Here is a 17013-nt window from a genome sequence, read left to right as displayed (position 1 = left end):
AGTAGCATGATTCCGTTGCACCACTGTGGGTTTCCTGTAACCCTCGCACCCTCACATTCACGATGCAACATGCACATTGCGTCGCAATTGAATACTGCAGAAATCATGACTTCTCATCAAGCAACTAATTTGGCTACGGTCACAGTACGGAACTTCTCCTGGGAGTTACGTAGCTTGTTTCTGATGCACCAATGCCAGTTTACTGTAACCCTCGCATCCTCACATTGACGATGCAACACGAAATTTGAGCCGCGACTGAATACTGCAGGATCCATGCCAACATCTCTCCAAGAAACTAACGTGCCTACTTTCACTACATTAACTTCTCTTGGGAGTTAAGTAGCTTGTTTCCGATGTACCGCTGCGAGTATACTGTAACCCTCGCAATCTTACATTGACGATGCAACAGGAAAATTGCATCGACATTGAATACTTCAGGATCCATGCCGACAACTTTCGATCGACTAACGTGTCTTATGTCACTACATGAACTTCTCCCGGAGGTCAAGTAGCTTGTTTCCAACGCACCACAGATAATTTGCTTTAACCCTCGCACCCTCACATTAACGATGCAACACGCAAATTGCGTCGAGATTGAATACCGCAGTTTCCATGCCGTCATTTGATGAAGCAACTAACACGGCTACGGTGACTGTATGGAACGTCTCCTGGGAGACAAGCAGCATATGCAGCAATGCCAGTTTACTGTAACCCTAGCACCCTCAAACTGACGACGCAAAACCCAAATTGCGTCGCGATTGAATACTGCAGGATCCATGACGACAACTCATGAGGCAACTAACGTGGCTACGGTGTCCGTACAGAACTACTTCTAGGAGTTAAATAGCTTGTTAGCGATCCACCACTACTAGTTTACAGTAACCCTTTCAATCTAACTTCAACTAAGGAACACGTAAATTTTGTTCCAATTGAATACTACAGGATCCATGCCGTCATCTCTCTGAACAACTAACTCTGATACGGTCATCATATTGAACTTCTCCTGGGAGACAAGTAGCTTGTTTATAATGAATCTCTGCTAGTTTACTGTAACCCTCGTATCCTCATATTGACGATACAACAAGCAAATTGCGTCGCGATGGAATACTACTGTCTCCGAGCCGATTTCTTTCCAAGGAAATGACGTGGCAACGAGCATGATATGGAACTAATCCAGGGGTTTAAGTAACATGTTTCCCATGTACCACTACCGGTTTCCTGTAACCCTCGCACTCTCGCATTGACAACGGAACACGTAAATTGCGTCAAGATTGAATACTGCAGGATCCATGCCGAATTCTCTCCAAGGAAATAATGTTTCAACAGACTCCATCTTGGAACAAATCTTAGAATTCAAGTAGTATGTTTCCGATACACCACTGCCGGTTTCCTGTAACCCTCGCACCCGCGCATTGACGATCCAATACACAATTTCGTCGCGATTGTATACTGCAGGATCCATATCATCAAGCAACTAACATGGCTACGAACACCGTACGGAACTTCTCCTGGGACTCAAGCTGCTTGGTTCTGATACACCACTACCAGTTTACTGTAACCCTCTCACCATCTCATTGACGATGCAACACTCAAATTGCGTCGCGATTGAATTCTGCAGGATCCGTACAGACATTTCTCCATGTATCTATCACAGCTACGGCCACGGTATGGAACTTCTCCTCGGAGTCAAGTAGCTTGTTTCCAATGGATCTCTGGCGGTTTACTGTAACCCTCGCATCCTTACATTGTTGATGCAACACGCAAATTCCTTCGCGATGGAATACTACAGGCTCCAAGAAGAGTTCTCTCCATGGCTATAAGTTGGCAATGCAAACCACGTGCTACTGATCATGGGAGTCAGGTAGCATATTTCCGATTCACCACTTCCAGATTTCTGTAACTCTCGCATCCTCACATTGACGATTCAACACGCAAATTGCGTCGAGATGGAATGCTACAGGCTCCAGTTCGATTTCCCTCCTAGGAAGTAACCTGCCAAAGCGCACGTGGTGCTAATAATGGGAGAAGGTAGCATATCCTCAATGTACCACTGCTGGTTTCCTGTAACTGTAGCACCTTCATAATGATGATGTAACACACAAATTGCGTCACGACTGAATACTGCAGGAACCATGACGACATCTCTCCAAGCACCTAATGTGGCTATGGTAACCGCATGGATCTTTTCCTGGGAGTAAAATAACTTGTTTCCGATGCACCACTGTCGGTTTCCTGCAACTCTCGCACCCTCACATTGATGATGCAACACGCAAATTGCGTCGAGACTGATTACTACAGGCTCCAAGCATACTTCTCTCCAAGCAACTAACTCATATACGCTCACCGTATGGAACTGCTCTTGGAAGCCACGTAGCTTGTTTCCGATACACCACAGCCAGTTTACTGTAATCCTCGCACCCTCACACTGATGATACAACACACAAATTGCTTCGTGATTGATTACAACATGCTCCATGCCGACTTCTCTCCAAGCAATTAACGCGGCTACGGTCACCGTATGGAACTTCTTCTAGGAGTCAAGTATCTTGTTCCTGGTGCAGCACACCCAGTTTACTGTAAGCCTCACACCCTCACATTCACGACGCAACACGCAAATTAGGAGTCGATTATATACTACAGGATCCATGCCGACTTCTCTCCAAGCAACAAACGCTGCTACAGGCACCATATGACACATCTCCTGGAAACATACAGCTTGTTCCGATGCACCACTGCCAGTTTACTGCAATCCTTGTTCCCTCACATTGACTATGCAACACAAGATTTGCCTCACGATCGAATGCTACAGGCTGAATGCCTAGTTCTCTCAAACCAACTATCGCGGCTACGCTCTCCGTACAGAACTTCACCTGGGTGTCAATTAGCTTGTTTGCGATACACCAGTGCAAGTTGTCTGTAACCCTCGCTCCCTCACATTGACGATGCAATACACAAATGGCGTGGCGATTGAATACTCCAGGTTCCGTGGCTTGTTGTCTCCAGGTAACAAACTCCATTACAGTCACCGCATGGAATTTATCCTGGGAGTCAAGTAGCTTGTTTTCGATCCACCACTGTCAGATTACTGTACTCTATTACCTTTACATTGACGATGCAACACACAAATTACTTCGCGATGTAATACTACAGGCTCCAAGGCGTATTCCACCTAAGGAAATAACGCGACAACGGGCGCCGTATGGAACCTCTCCTGGGAGTCAACTAGCTTGTTTCTGTGGCACCACTGCCAGTTTACTGTAACCGTCATAACATCACATTGACAATCAAACACACAAACTGCGTCGCCATTTCATACTACAATCTCCAAGCATACTTCTCCCCAAGCAACGAACGCGGCTACTGTCACCGTATGAAACTACTCCTGGGAGTCAAGTAGCTTCTTTCCTATACCACACTACCAGTTTAGTGTAACCCTCGCACCCTCATACTGGCGATACAACACACAAATTGCTTCGTGATTGATTACAACATGCTCCATGCCGACTTCTCTCCAAGCAATTAACGCCGCTTCGGTCACCGTATGAAACTTCTCCGGGGAGTCAAGTGGCTTGTTTCCGATGCACCACTCGCAGTTTACTGTAATCCTAGCACGCTCACAATCACGCTGCAACACACAAATTAAGACTCAATTATATACTACAGGGTCCATGCCAACTTCTCTCCAAGCCATTAACGTGGCTACAGTCACCATATGGAACTTCTCGTGGGAGTCAAGTAGCTTGTTTCCAATCCACCACTGCCAGTTTACTGTAACCCTCGCACCTTCACATTGACGATGGTACACACAATCTGCGTCGTCATTTAATGCTAGTGGCTCCATGCACACATCTTCCAAAGCGACTAACGGGGCTACAGGCATCGTATGGAGCTACTCCTGGAAGTGGCTCTTGCACCCTCTCATTAACAATGCAACACACAAATGTCGTCTCGATTGAATACTACAGGCTTCATGCCGACTTCTCTCGAAGCATCTAACCTGCCTATGGTCACCGTATAGAACTTCTCCTGGGAGTCAACTAGCTTGTTTCCGATTCACTACTGCCAGATTACTGTATCCCTCCTACCATAACACTGACGATGCAACACACAAATAGCATCACGATTGTTTACTAAAGGTTCCACGCCGACTTCTCTCGTAGCAAGTAACCTGGCTAAGGTCACCGTATGGAAGTTCTCTTGGTAGTCAAGTAGCTTGTTTCCGATAGATGACTGCCAGTTTAGTGTATTCCTAGCACCCTCACATTGATGATGGAACACGGAAATTGCGTCACGACTGATTACTACAGGCTCCAAGCCGACTTGTCTTCAAGCACCTAAGCTGGCTTCAGTCACTGTATGGAACTTCTGCTGGTAGTCAAGTAGCTTGTCTCTGATGCACCACTGGCAGCTTATTGGAACCCTCTCACCCTCACATTGACCAAGCAACACACAGCCTCACGATTGTTTACTACAGGTTCCACGACGACTTCTCTCGAAGGAAGTAACCCGGCTACGGTCACAGTATGGAAGTACTCCTGGGAGTCAAGAAGCTAGTTTTCCAATGCACCACTCCCAGTTTACTGTAGCCTTCACACCCTCACATTGACAATGGAACACGGAAATTGCGTCAAGACTGATTACTACAGGCTCCATGTGGACTTTTCTCCAAGCAACTAACGTGGCTACAGTCAGCATATGGAACATCATCTGAGAGCCTAGTAGTTATTTCTCGATGCACCACTGTCTGTTTACTGTAACCCTCGCAAACGTCACATTGACGATCAAACACAGCAATTTCGTCGTGATTGTTTACTACATACTTCATGCCGACTTCTGTCTGAGCAAATAACGCTGCTACGGTCACCGTATGGAACTCATCCTGGGATCAAAAAACTTGTTTCTGATCCACCACTGCCAGTTTACTTTAACCCTCGCACCCTCACACTGGCGATGCAACACACAAAGTGCGTCGCGATGGGATACTACCGGCTCCAAGAGATTGACCCAGCTACAGTCACCGAATGGAGCTTCCCCTGGGTGTCATTTAGGTTGTTTCTGATGCGTCATTGCCAATTACTGTAACTGACGCCACCTCATATTGTCGATGCAACACAATAATTGCGCATTTTTCTGTTTCGTCTGGAGGGCAGTTGGGGTTAGCCAAAGTCAGTGCTTCGTATGATTAAATATTGTGTCATATGAAATGATTTACTCATTAGATGTTAATAGGATGATGTCACAGTGTGAGTTGTGCAAGGCGGCTATACCTAACTTCATATGCAACACTGGCTATCCCATGATGATGATGACAGTGATGTTTTGGCTGGGCACGGCAGGAAGATTTTTAGAACCCATAAGAACGTTATGAGACGAGCGTGGAGGAATATCATAAAATTACTAACATGAGGATTGCGGAGGACAACGTAATTGTCGCTCTGAAAAAAGTTAAACACACTCAAACAAAGCAAAGAAAAACACAGTGCTAGATCCAACACATGGTTAAAGAGAGAAAATGCAGTGAAAAGATTCAAAAGATGACTGCAGATACCTACAGGTGGCTGATCACTGGTAGAAAAGTGTGTGAACCAGCCAGTATGTGACACATTAAGATCTCCAGCATGAAAGTTTAGCGCAGAGTCCAGATATCACCCCAATCGTCTCGTCATCAGGTACAATAAAGCGCGAATGCCCACCTAAATCTACTTACTTTCGTTTGTCATGAAATAAAATGCAGTGATTTTTTTAAAAAAAATATGGCGTACTCTGACTAGTACTCCACAGGCATCACAGACATGGAGATCCTCTCCCCGGTGTAAAAATCTGTGTGTGAGAGGATAGTAAATGTGGAGGCGGGTCAGGGCCACCTCGACGCGCCGGAGCGTCCGGCACGAGGGTCTCTATGACCGGACAGTTGGCTTCACTAACCGCAGCTTATTGTCCGTCACCTCCTGTCACTCTCCCTCTCATAACTGCAAGGTTTTATGATCCACCAGCGAAATGGTAGCGTGAATGGAAGTGGCACGTCCCGTAACAGTATATTCCCTGCAGGTCTCCTTCAAGCATTTGCCGGCCTGTTCATTCCCCCAAATTGCCATGTTCCCTGGTACCCAGCAGAGTGACACCTTCTCCCTCCGCCACTGTAGGAAGTATAGTAGGTTCTATATGAGCCGAACCAGTTTCTCTGCTGAGTACATGTGTCACAACGATTTTAGGTCACTACGTGAATCGATGCAGACGAGAAACTGTTTGCCTTGAAGACGCCTCACCTGCACTAGTGCCTGCAAGCTCGCATGGAGATCCGCAGAAAATACAGCATGGGTGTGGGGAAGGTGATTCCTGAAGACATGGTTGGAGAAGACGGCCGGACAGCCAAGCGAGTCCCCTTGTTGGGAGCCAGCTGTATACACTGCTGTACAACCGTGATGCCTTGCTAAAATGTTAAAAAACAGAGGCTGAAACGTACACTTGTGAGTGCAATCTCCCATAAAATTCGTGAAATGTATAAAAAAACTGGACCTGTGTTACTCCCCATCTTTGACGCAAAACGTTAAAACCAGCTACACCCTCTGCCTGGCATTTAATTGTGAATAGCAGAGTAATCACGTAGATGTAGGTGTACACCAATCTCTTTAAGGTCCTTCGCGCGAATCCCATAGATACTCGCCGCACGTTGCCGAATATTTCGTGCATAGTGTATGTATTAATTTTTGTAGGAATTTTTCTTCTTTCTGAAATGGTGCTCGGAAGGTTTGAATTGCCAAGACATGCGTTCGCAGCGTCGACAGAGATGGCTGCGCCTCATAGATAGAAATCAGAGGTGACCTTTGCTCTACGAAGATGGCCACTAGATTTACCTGTTGATCGCGAGGAGGGGAGAGGAGATGGTCAGTTGAGCTTCGGTGTCAGATGTGAACAGTTCAGTTTTCATTTACTAGCACCAAGGGATAAACAAACAATGGAGATTTTTCGAATTATATTATGAATCAGCAGAAGGCTTGTTTCGGAGAGGAAAACAATTGATTCTTACATTGGACGGATAATATTTGCGAAGAAGCGATTACATGTTTAAGTTCGTTTTATTTGCGACAGTGGTTTAATAACGCAGCAGCCTTGGCTCGTCAGGCATCCATATAGGAATATTTTTGCTTTACAGTTCTTTTATTAGGATTTATCGATCATTGCTTAGGGAAATGGATTTAAGAATTAGATTTGTGAACTTTGTTTAAGGAGTATACATGCGAAGTTCAATTTTTGTAAGTTCAGTTTTTATAATTCTAAGATCACTGTTACGTGTTTTCAGAGAAAGATTACGTATTTTTGAAGTTTCCTTGAATGTTATTAACTCTAAGGAAATGAAAGTGGAATTGAGTCATTTAAACAAGAGTCATTGTCCACTGGGACTGATGACGTCGCTGTTTGGTCCCCTCCCCCAGACCAACCAAACAAGAGTCAATTAATTTTCTATTAATCAGAAATCATTATCATAAAATTATGAACCCAGAATGGTAGCAGTGTTTTTAGAGTACGCTTTGCAGCTCTGCGTATTTCTGTAGTTAGGTATGGCAGCGCAGTTATCGAATTACGCTGTAGCTTCGAGAGCAGTTTGTACACAGGTAAGACAAACAGTCCAGAGAACAGATTCTCTCTTTAATTAAATTTCACAGGGACCAGGTTTATTTTCAAAGTAATCAGTTTTCTTTTATGAAGGTTCATAATTAGATTTCGTTATTACATAAAGTTCCAGACAGGGCACGATGTACCTAAGACTCTCACAGTTAGATTTATCAACACATTCACGCAGATGAATTGTGTCAGTCAGAGATAAGCTACTTACAGATTCAGATACACTTTCACCTAGTAAAACGTTAGCCTATAAGTGTCAGATCCTGATGCGCACTTCACAGCGGCGATTCCAAGCCATTAGAGTATACACTTATAATAATGACAACAGCCATTAGAGCTGTAAACTTATGATACTAACAGTTTCCAACCGTATAACACACTCCCCTTCCAAATAAGTTGTATTTTCTTTTACTCACCGCCGCAGTCTGGCATAGAAACAGATGGAAACGTAATAGATAAAACGAGGTACAAGGATGGGAATAATCACCACCACTGAGATTTAACATAACTCAGACGTATGCACGATCAGACTGAGAAGAGAGACCACAGTATGAGGTGCAGGATTTGTGTACTTACTACTGAATGTTACCCGTCGTCTTTTACTGCTGCAGGGTACTGGTAGTATAAGCTTCGCGAAATATCTCTTTTCTGATGTCCTAAATCCCAAGAATGACTATGAAAATGCCTCGAACAAGTACCAAACACAAACTTTGTGATTAGAGGGCCAAATTTAATTAAGAATTAAGTAATTAAATTGATAAAAAGGGCCACCTTACACATCATTTGATGATTTAATAAAATAAAAATCCATTTATTGGACCTATAACATATTCATTGAAACATTATTAAGGGGAGATGCAAACTTAATGTGAGGCAGCATGTGAAAGTTGCTGTGTGTGGACGGGTTACTCCTGTAACCGAAAATGCAGATCTGAAGATGGTTCTAGAGGAACGGGAACCGGTCATGTGAATAAACAGTTTTGCAATCAAGACGGATTATAAGTATCAATGTACACACACAGATGTTAAGTTAAAACACAGTTAATTGTAATGCTGGCACGTGAATCTCGACACATGGTACATTATACAACGCCACAACTGAACCGACACGTATGGGGGCATGTCTGTCAAATTACTGGTTACAGTTACCAAGATGACATACATCACGTCAACACTGATCACCCACACAACAAAACTTTCAATTTAGAAGAAAACTTGCGTACTCCACATGTAAGCTCACAGGATCAGCGCGCGACTGGCTTTAACGGCCAATTTCAAATAACAAAGCCCACTTCTGAAATTCCGTACAACTCAGTAATTTTGTAAATAAATTTACCAAAAGTGAGCACATCTACTCCGCGATGAAACTGAGCATTCGGTTCGATCTCTAGTTGTTTTTACGTCGAAATGGAGCCTCACAGTTTACAAAGAAATGCACGTGGTGCTGCAAAGCACGGACTGCTAATTCCGGGGGAATGAAACACAAGCACTGTAAATTAAATAAAATTTAATTTAAGCATTCCACAAAGCACCCGACACATTCATTCATAATACACGAACTTAACGAAAACTGTACATCGCTTGGCGGCACCGCTCGTTCACGCCAAGTTGCAGTTATAAACTGGATACTAATAAAATTAACACCCTTCTCTGAGTGAAATAGTTGCTGCGGCATGATTATCAATGTCACACACCAAAGTAAACTACCGGAAACACGAACAAGCTGACTCTTACACACTTCAAATTAGCAACAAGAGCTATTACTCCGAGCATCCTATTTTCCGGCGAGGTCTACACACCAACACGGAAGGGCTCAGAGAGAGTAAGCGGTTTCTACCTGTACAACCTCATATCGGATGCTGACCAGTGACCACTAATGCTTCTCTGACCCAACGTAGCCGTATTCAAAGCTCTACACAAGGGTTGGTTAAATTGCCTTTAACATTCAATGAAACCATCGGGCAACTAAAGAAACCCGAAGCGGCAGCTACAGACAAACCACGCGTTTATACTAGCAGATGACAGTGGCGACAGGAAAGATGTGACATAGATACATGATAATGGATTAATGGATTACAGAACGTAGTTATGAATTTTAAACTGAAAAGACATTCTCTTTTGGCGTTGAAATGCCTCTGAGACATGCCGCTGTAATATCACACACACTCTCGTCCCTCTTTCTCTCCAGGCGTAGTCGTACCGATCATTTGAATCATTAAGAATTGTAGCAAAACTGAAGTTGCTCTCCAAGATCAATGGAACGGTTCACATGGAATCGTTTCGCTATTACGACCCTTCCACGCGGAATAGGAAGAGGAAAATGTAATGGGGATCCAGAAATTTCCATAACAATGATAACGGGAATAAAGAAAAGACTTCACCCACGGGAAACTGACAGAATCTTCGGATGAGGTCCCATCGAGAATGGGAATGTCTGAGGTACCATTACAGAGAAAGTTCTTGAGTCTACCGCAAAGAATAAGACCGAAACGACCCAAGAAAGATTTCACAGGAAACAGGAAGAGGGAAAATGTTTAGTTGTTACGACCATGTTAACTAGATCAAACATATATGTAAGCATAATACAGATATAAATAAAATTAAGAAGATTAATTTGACAGAATCTGTTGAGCTGAAAAGTGTAAGCGAGCACTAGAAATCTGACAGGAGTGACATCTCGCAAAACAATATGGTACCAGAGGTGAACTCCACAGAATTCAATCGTTGTGGTAACCCACGTGTAAACTCTTAGAATGATAATTAGTTGGATGTTGATACATTAACAAACAATGATTGTAAAGTGAAAGACAAAGTTAAGTTGAGAAATAAGGAATATACAAACGAGGAAAATAAGGTACGTCAGAATAATGCAAATTACAATGACATAATATCTGTAGATGAGCACATGGACTCATTTAGCGAAGTAATTCACAAATTCCGGTTGGAAAATATGGAAACTCATGTTATTGTCGAGGAGGAGGAACAAGAAATGATGTTATTCGAAAGACGTGAGTAAAATATATGTGTCGTTGCAGCCGATGTATTAATGATTAATTGAGACGTATAGGATAACAGCGACAGCGAGGTTAAAATGTCGGATCCAAAAAGTGTTGTCGTCGATGATAGACCTCAGTGAGTTTGCCACAAGCAAACTACGCACTTGATGATTACAAGGACCCAAGTTGGGTAGTCGATCATAAGAGCTCGGCGACCTTGCCACAAGCCAAATACACACTTGATGAGTACAAGAACCCAAGTAACTGTTAATATTATTTCCATTTCTTTTTTTTTTTTTTTGTATTAGCAGGCATTTTGCACCCATCCTATCAGTCTTTTGAATCCCGAAGCGAACCAGCGTTGCGACAACATTAGAATGTGGTTAAGCTGGCGAATATGACAGATCATAAGGCAAGACATGATAACTGATGCACAGAGGCATGAAGGTAATAAAGAATATGTGCAAAACTAGTGTTTATCTTATTGGATAGACTGTACCACAAAAAAACATGTTTGTTATTATATTGTCGACAAGAATCTAATTGCTTACATTATTATGATCTGGTTACATGGCAACAGCAACACATCATTGACTGGAAGGACACACCAGGTGACCCCCATCGGAAATAGTGTTTATGCACGTCCAGATCAACTTAATCACTCACTCTTCCTGCGCTCCATTCCTGAATGCAGCAATAATATATTCTAAACGAATCCTCAGTGACAATTATTTCACTCTACGCTCTTAATAACTGTTCGAAGATATGCAGATGTAGGTAATACTGTACATACAGTCATCGCTCTCACCTACATTAGAAAGTTACAAGAATTGCGCGAAAAGAACGACGCCTGTATCGGTAAGACGACTTGCGTAGTTTGGTGACTCGGTTCTCACGTTTGGCTACATCATGCCATCTTGAAGCCACTCCTCCTATCGGAGGTCACTGCAGATTCGTTCTCGGTACCTTCCTAATTTCAGGAGATACTTTTCCCTAATGACCCAGCTACAGCCAACAGATTAACCAGTTAAAAAGAAATGGGCGTACTGATCAAACAGATTCGCTTAATGAGTTGACCCTAATGAACAGAGCGTAATGAGGGGCTTCGGATCGAACCTTTCTACTTTATTCTGATCGTAAAGCTGTCCCGCTCAGTGAGATAGCATAAATTTCCTAATTAAGTCTATCATTCTCTGGCGCTTTTTGCGAAAGTAAGAATCATCCTGAGCATGACCAATAGCATAATTTATCAGCCGAATTTTCTGTCACCCTTTTACTATAATTATGTGAACTAAGTACTACGCTCTTTACCGTATGGTACTACTGATTGTGTGGGGTTTTGAAGCTCTCATGTTCCTGCCCCAAGTTCATGTTCCTGGATTTATATAAATTACGTTAAGGGAAAATTAGGATTTAAGCTGAAATATCTTAAAACCTTTTCCTACACTCATATCTCCTCATCTGTGCTATTTCCCAGGCAGTTTGTAGCGACCTGTTTAATATTGCGATATTGCATGCATAGCACAAACAACGTGCCTCAAAACGCTTGTACATCATGGACGTGATACCAACCACTTTATAAGGTACCTAGAGACCTGACCATGTTTTTTATGAGTACCACAAGCTTCTGCAGTCGGCTGACTTAGTAATACGTAGCGATATACATACACCTTCCTCGTTAATATGTCTACGTATTAGTGAAAATCGTGTCAAAATCTCTGTAACAGTTCCTTGTTTTAGTCAAAGTAACGCTATTATGCACTTCCATTTATAATATGTTTAGATTAAAGACTATAATAAATAAGTTATTTGCTGGAGTGTACCCAGGAGGAAAGATCAGGGGGAGAAAAAAAGGGGAGGATGGACTAATTACAATATTGTAGTAAGGAGAAGGATTGGAGAAAATGAAGCAAAATTTCTCACGAGATCAGAATCAAAACCTTCGATAAATGTTGAAATGTTTGTGAATTCCTAAGGGACCAAAGTGCTGAGGTCATCGGTCCCTAGACTTACACACTACTTAAACTAACTTATGCTAAGAACAACACACACACACCCATGCCCGAGGAAGGACTCGAACCTTCGGCGGGAGGCGCTGCACAATCCGTGACATAGCGCCTCAAACCACGCGGCCACTCAGCGCGGCAAAACTTTTGATAACCTGTGTTTATTAGTCACTAAATAAGTTAATTTCACCACTTTATTTTAGTTACTTAGTACATGCAATGTTCTTAACTGAAATGGTAAATTTCTATGCGATCTGCATACAATATTTTACTGTCTGACAGCTAACGTTCAGTCACATGCAGACACTTTCCACGTTCGTGTTGCAGCAGTTTTTGTCAATGGCTGGTGACACAACAAAAACCTCACGAACTGCAGATAACTCCACAGCTTTTATAGCTTAGAGATTTCAAGAATATTCATTTCCACGGAACACAGCGACAGAGAGGGGTAGAGTTAAGGCAACTTCTCACGCAGATCTTTAACCAAAACGTAGCACGTAACTAAGTACGTCAGTAGTTAGCGCAATGAAGTTATATTCGGGAGGACAACAGCTCAGATCTGGTCACCCAGATTAGATTTTCCGTAATTTCTTTAAATCCCTTCGCTTACGCCTTAGTCCCGCAGCGATCGCAGAGTCACAACGGATTTGGCAATGTTAGTTGTAGGGTGGCCAGATGCCATTCCTGCCGCCACCCCGTTACCCCCGGTACGGAATCAGTGCACTCCAACTATCTGCGTCTAGCGTAAATTAAGAAATAGTGCAAAAGTGTTTCAAATGTCTGCGACTCGGCTAACTGAGACGGAACGTGGGAACCAGCCCTGTATTCAACTAGGGGGATGTGGAAAACCGCCTAAAAACCACATTCTGGATGCTCGGTACAATGGCCCTCGTAGTTAATCCGCTGGGCGGATTCGATCCGGAGCCGGCGCACCTATCCGAGTCCCGGAAGCAACGCGCTTACGCTCTAGGCTACCCTGCCGGGTATCCGTAATTTCTCTAAATCGCTTCAGGTAAATATCGGGATGATTCCTTTGAAAATGGCTCTCCGTCTTTCCCTCCTCATCATCTCGTTGTCCGAACTTGTGTTGTGCTTCGCCTCCAATGACCGCGCTGTCGACAGGGCATTAAACTCCAGTCTTCCTCCCTTCCCTCCTTTCCCCTGCCATTCGCCTGGTACGGGCTTCATTATTTCTTTTATACCTCTTGGTATTGTTTTTATAAAAAAAACATCCTGTAAGTCATGTTTCAACAACTTTAAACGAAACAGATATATTGTCAAAACAACTCGAAACCTTCTTCAAAGTCTCTTCGTGGTTTGCTGCCGAATCCTAAAATCAACTCCATTCGATATTTCGGCGATCCAACTGGTCGCCATCTTCAGGACAATGCTGCTTCTGCTTATGAGTCCCGCTGAGAACTGACGCCAGGCCGTTTTTTTTATTTCTTTATTGTGATTTTAAACACCTTATACAAAGGCGGGCTGTCAGCAGCATAGTACGCCGCTCTTCAGCCTTTAGTTTGACAATAAGTATTGCATAAAGGTGGCACAGAGAATACAGTCAAAACGGTGGGCAAAAAATGTAGACACTAAAAACCAAAAAAACATGGAGTCGTTCATGCTGGACGAGGAACATCACTAACACTAGTTGACACGGCGCACGTAACATGGATGATGGCGACGGCACACGTGAACGGTGATGGCGAACAAACACTAAACACAAACGAAGGCAAACACACGAGACACTGATGGCGATGATCTCCGGCGCGCAAATGTTCACTGAGCGTGTGCAAGTCTGGGGACCTGCCAAGAGAGGAGGAGGAGGAGGAAGGGGAATGGGGGAGGGAGAGGGGAGAGCAGAGATGCCATGGACAGGGGTGATAGGGGGAGGGAGGAAGGGGGAGGGGAAGCCCGGTGGAAGAAGGGAGGAGGGAGGGGACGGGGGAAAAGGAAAGAGAAGGGAAGAGAAGGGAGGCAGGGTGCCTAAAGGAAAGGACACGGGAAGTGGGGGGGAGGATCAAAGTTGATAGGAGGGGTATATGGAGGGGAGGAGGACATCATCAGGGAGGGGGAGCTGGCGGAAGCCACTTTGGGAGAGGGTAAGGAGGGTGGAGAGATGGAGACCAGGTGGGACGTGGGAATACAGGCGCTGCAGTGGGCGGGGGTGGGAGAGGATGGGTGAGACAAGCGGATGAGGAGGATCGAGTTTGCGGGAGGTGTACAGGATCCGTATCCTTTCAAGGAAAAGGAGGGGGTGGGGGAAGGGGATGAGATCATACAGGATCCGCGTGGGGGAGGGGAGATGGATGCGATAGGCGAGGCGGAGAGCATGGCGTTCAAGGATTTGTAGGGATTTATAAAAGGTAGGGGGGGGGCGGAGATCCTGGCCAGATGGGCGTAACAAAGGATAGGGCGGATGAGGGATTTATGGGTGTGGAGGATGGTGGAGGGGTCCAGACCCCACGTACGGCCGGAAAGGAGCTTGAGGAGACGGAGTCGGGAGTGTGCCTTGGCTTGGATTGTCCGAAGATGGGGAGTCCAGGAGAGGCGACGATCGAGGGTGACGCCGAGGTACTTAAGGGTGGGAGTGAGGGCGATAGGACGGCCATAGATGGTGAGATAGAAATCAAGGAGGCGGAAGGAAGGGGTGGATTTGCCTACAATGATCGCCTGGGTTTTGGAGGGATTGACCTTGAGCAACCACTGGTTGCACCAAGCGGTGAACCGGTCAAACGCCAGGCCGCGAATCGACGTCCTATATAGGCCACCGTACCGTACACGGCGCATGCGCCGCCCATCATAGCTGCTGCCCTCCAAGACTGGGAGGTGGCGGCGGCCTTAGTAGAACACTGGCGGCAACGATAGATCGCGCTCAGGGACGATTTTCGAATACTCGGATTAGCCGCACTGAAGAACGTTCTGTTTTGAAGCAGGATAGTACAGGATTCCGTGTCCTGCTAAGAGGAACCCCGTTATCTCTGTTAATTAAATTATCCGACAATCTAATTTCAATTGCCTCTTTGTAGACACTGTTCCAAAAATCATAAGTGTTGGCAACCATCATAGTTTCGTTAAATTTCCCTCTTTTAAGCAGTCTTCTGCTACTGCCGATTTTTCCCGCTGTCGTAGCCCCGTATGACGGCGATGTTCCACACCGAATCGCACGGCCGATGTAAGCCCACATTGACACGGAATTTTGTATACACCGGCTTTCCTAAGCTCCAAGCCCGGCGTATACAAAATTATGTGTCAATGTGGGACTGCTTGCATCGGCCGTTCAATTCGCACTTTCCATGACAGGTGTGTGGAACGTCTCCGTCATACGAGGCTACAACAGCCGGAAAAATGGGGAGTAGCAGAGCACTGCATAAATGAGGGACATGGTATGAAATTTACCGGAGCACTGCATAAATGAGGGACATGGTATGAAATTTAACGAAACTGTGATAGTTGCCATTAATCCGGTTTTTCGAACAGGCCTATAAAGAGGGAGTTTAAGTTACGTTGGCGAATAATTTAATTTACAGAGATAACGGGTTTCCTCTTAGCAGGACATGGAATCCTGTACTATTCCGCATCAAAACAGAACGTTCTTCGGTGCAGCCAGTCCAAGTGTTCGAAAATCGTCCCTGAGTCCGATATATCGTTGTCGCCAGTGTTCTACTAAGGCCGGTTCCACCTCCCAGTCTTGGGCAGCAACTTTAATGGGTGGCGCATGCGCGGTGAACGGTGGGGTGGCCTATATAGGACGTCGATTTGCAGCGCGGCGTCAGTTCTCAGCGGGACTCATCAGCAGAAGTAACATTCTCCTGAAGATGGCGACCAGTTGGATCGCCGAAATATCGAATCCAGTTGATTTTAGGATCCGGCAGCAAACCCGAAGCGACTTTCAAGACTCACTACGCCGGGAAAGCCTACGAAGTCACATCTCTAAACCTTGGTCTTATTTTACAGCACAGTCTGGCAGGCAGCGAAAAACTTGGCGAGGGGCCGATCATAGAGCCTCCCCGGTTCGTTTGACGAACAGGTTTCTGGCGTTATCTGAGGCCGAAGATGTCTCTGAGCCGGATGCAGTCGTCTACCCTGTTCGAGAGGAAACCCGAAGAGACTTTCAAGACTCACTACGCCGGGAAAGCCTACGAAGTCACATCTCTAAACCTTGGTCTTATTTTACAGCACAGTCTGGCAGGCAGCGAAAAACTTGGCGAGGGGCCGATCATAGAGCCTCCCCGGTTCGCTTGACGAACAGGTTTCTGGCGTTATCTGAGGCCGAAGATGTCTCTGAGCCGGATGTAGTCGTCTACCCTGTTCGAGAGGAAACTTCTAGGCCCGAAAAGTCTGGGCATTCGCAGAGGGTGGGTTTGCTAGTAGTTGGGAGCTCCAACATC

Source organism: Schistocerca nitens, chromosome 8, assembly GCF_023898315.1.
Source record: "Schistocerca nitens isolate TAMUIC-IGC-003100 chromosome 8, iqSchNite1.1, whole genome shotgun sequence".
In the NCBI taxonomy this organism is placed as follows: domain Eukaryota; kingdom Metazoa; phylum Arthropoda; class Insecta; order Orthoptera; family Acrididae; genus Schistocerca; species Schistocerca nitens.
Note: the sequence above shows the minus strand (reverse complement) of the source record.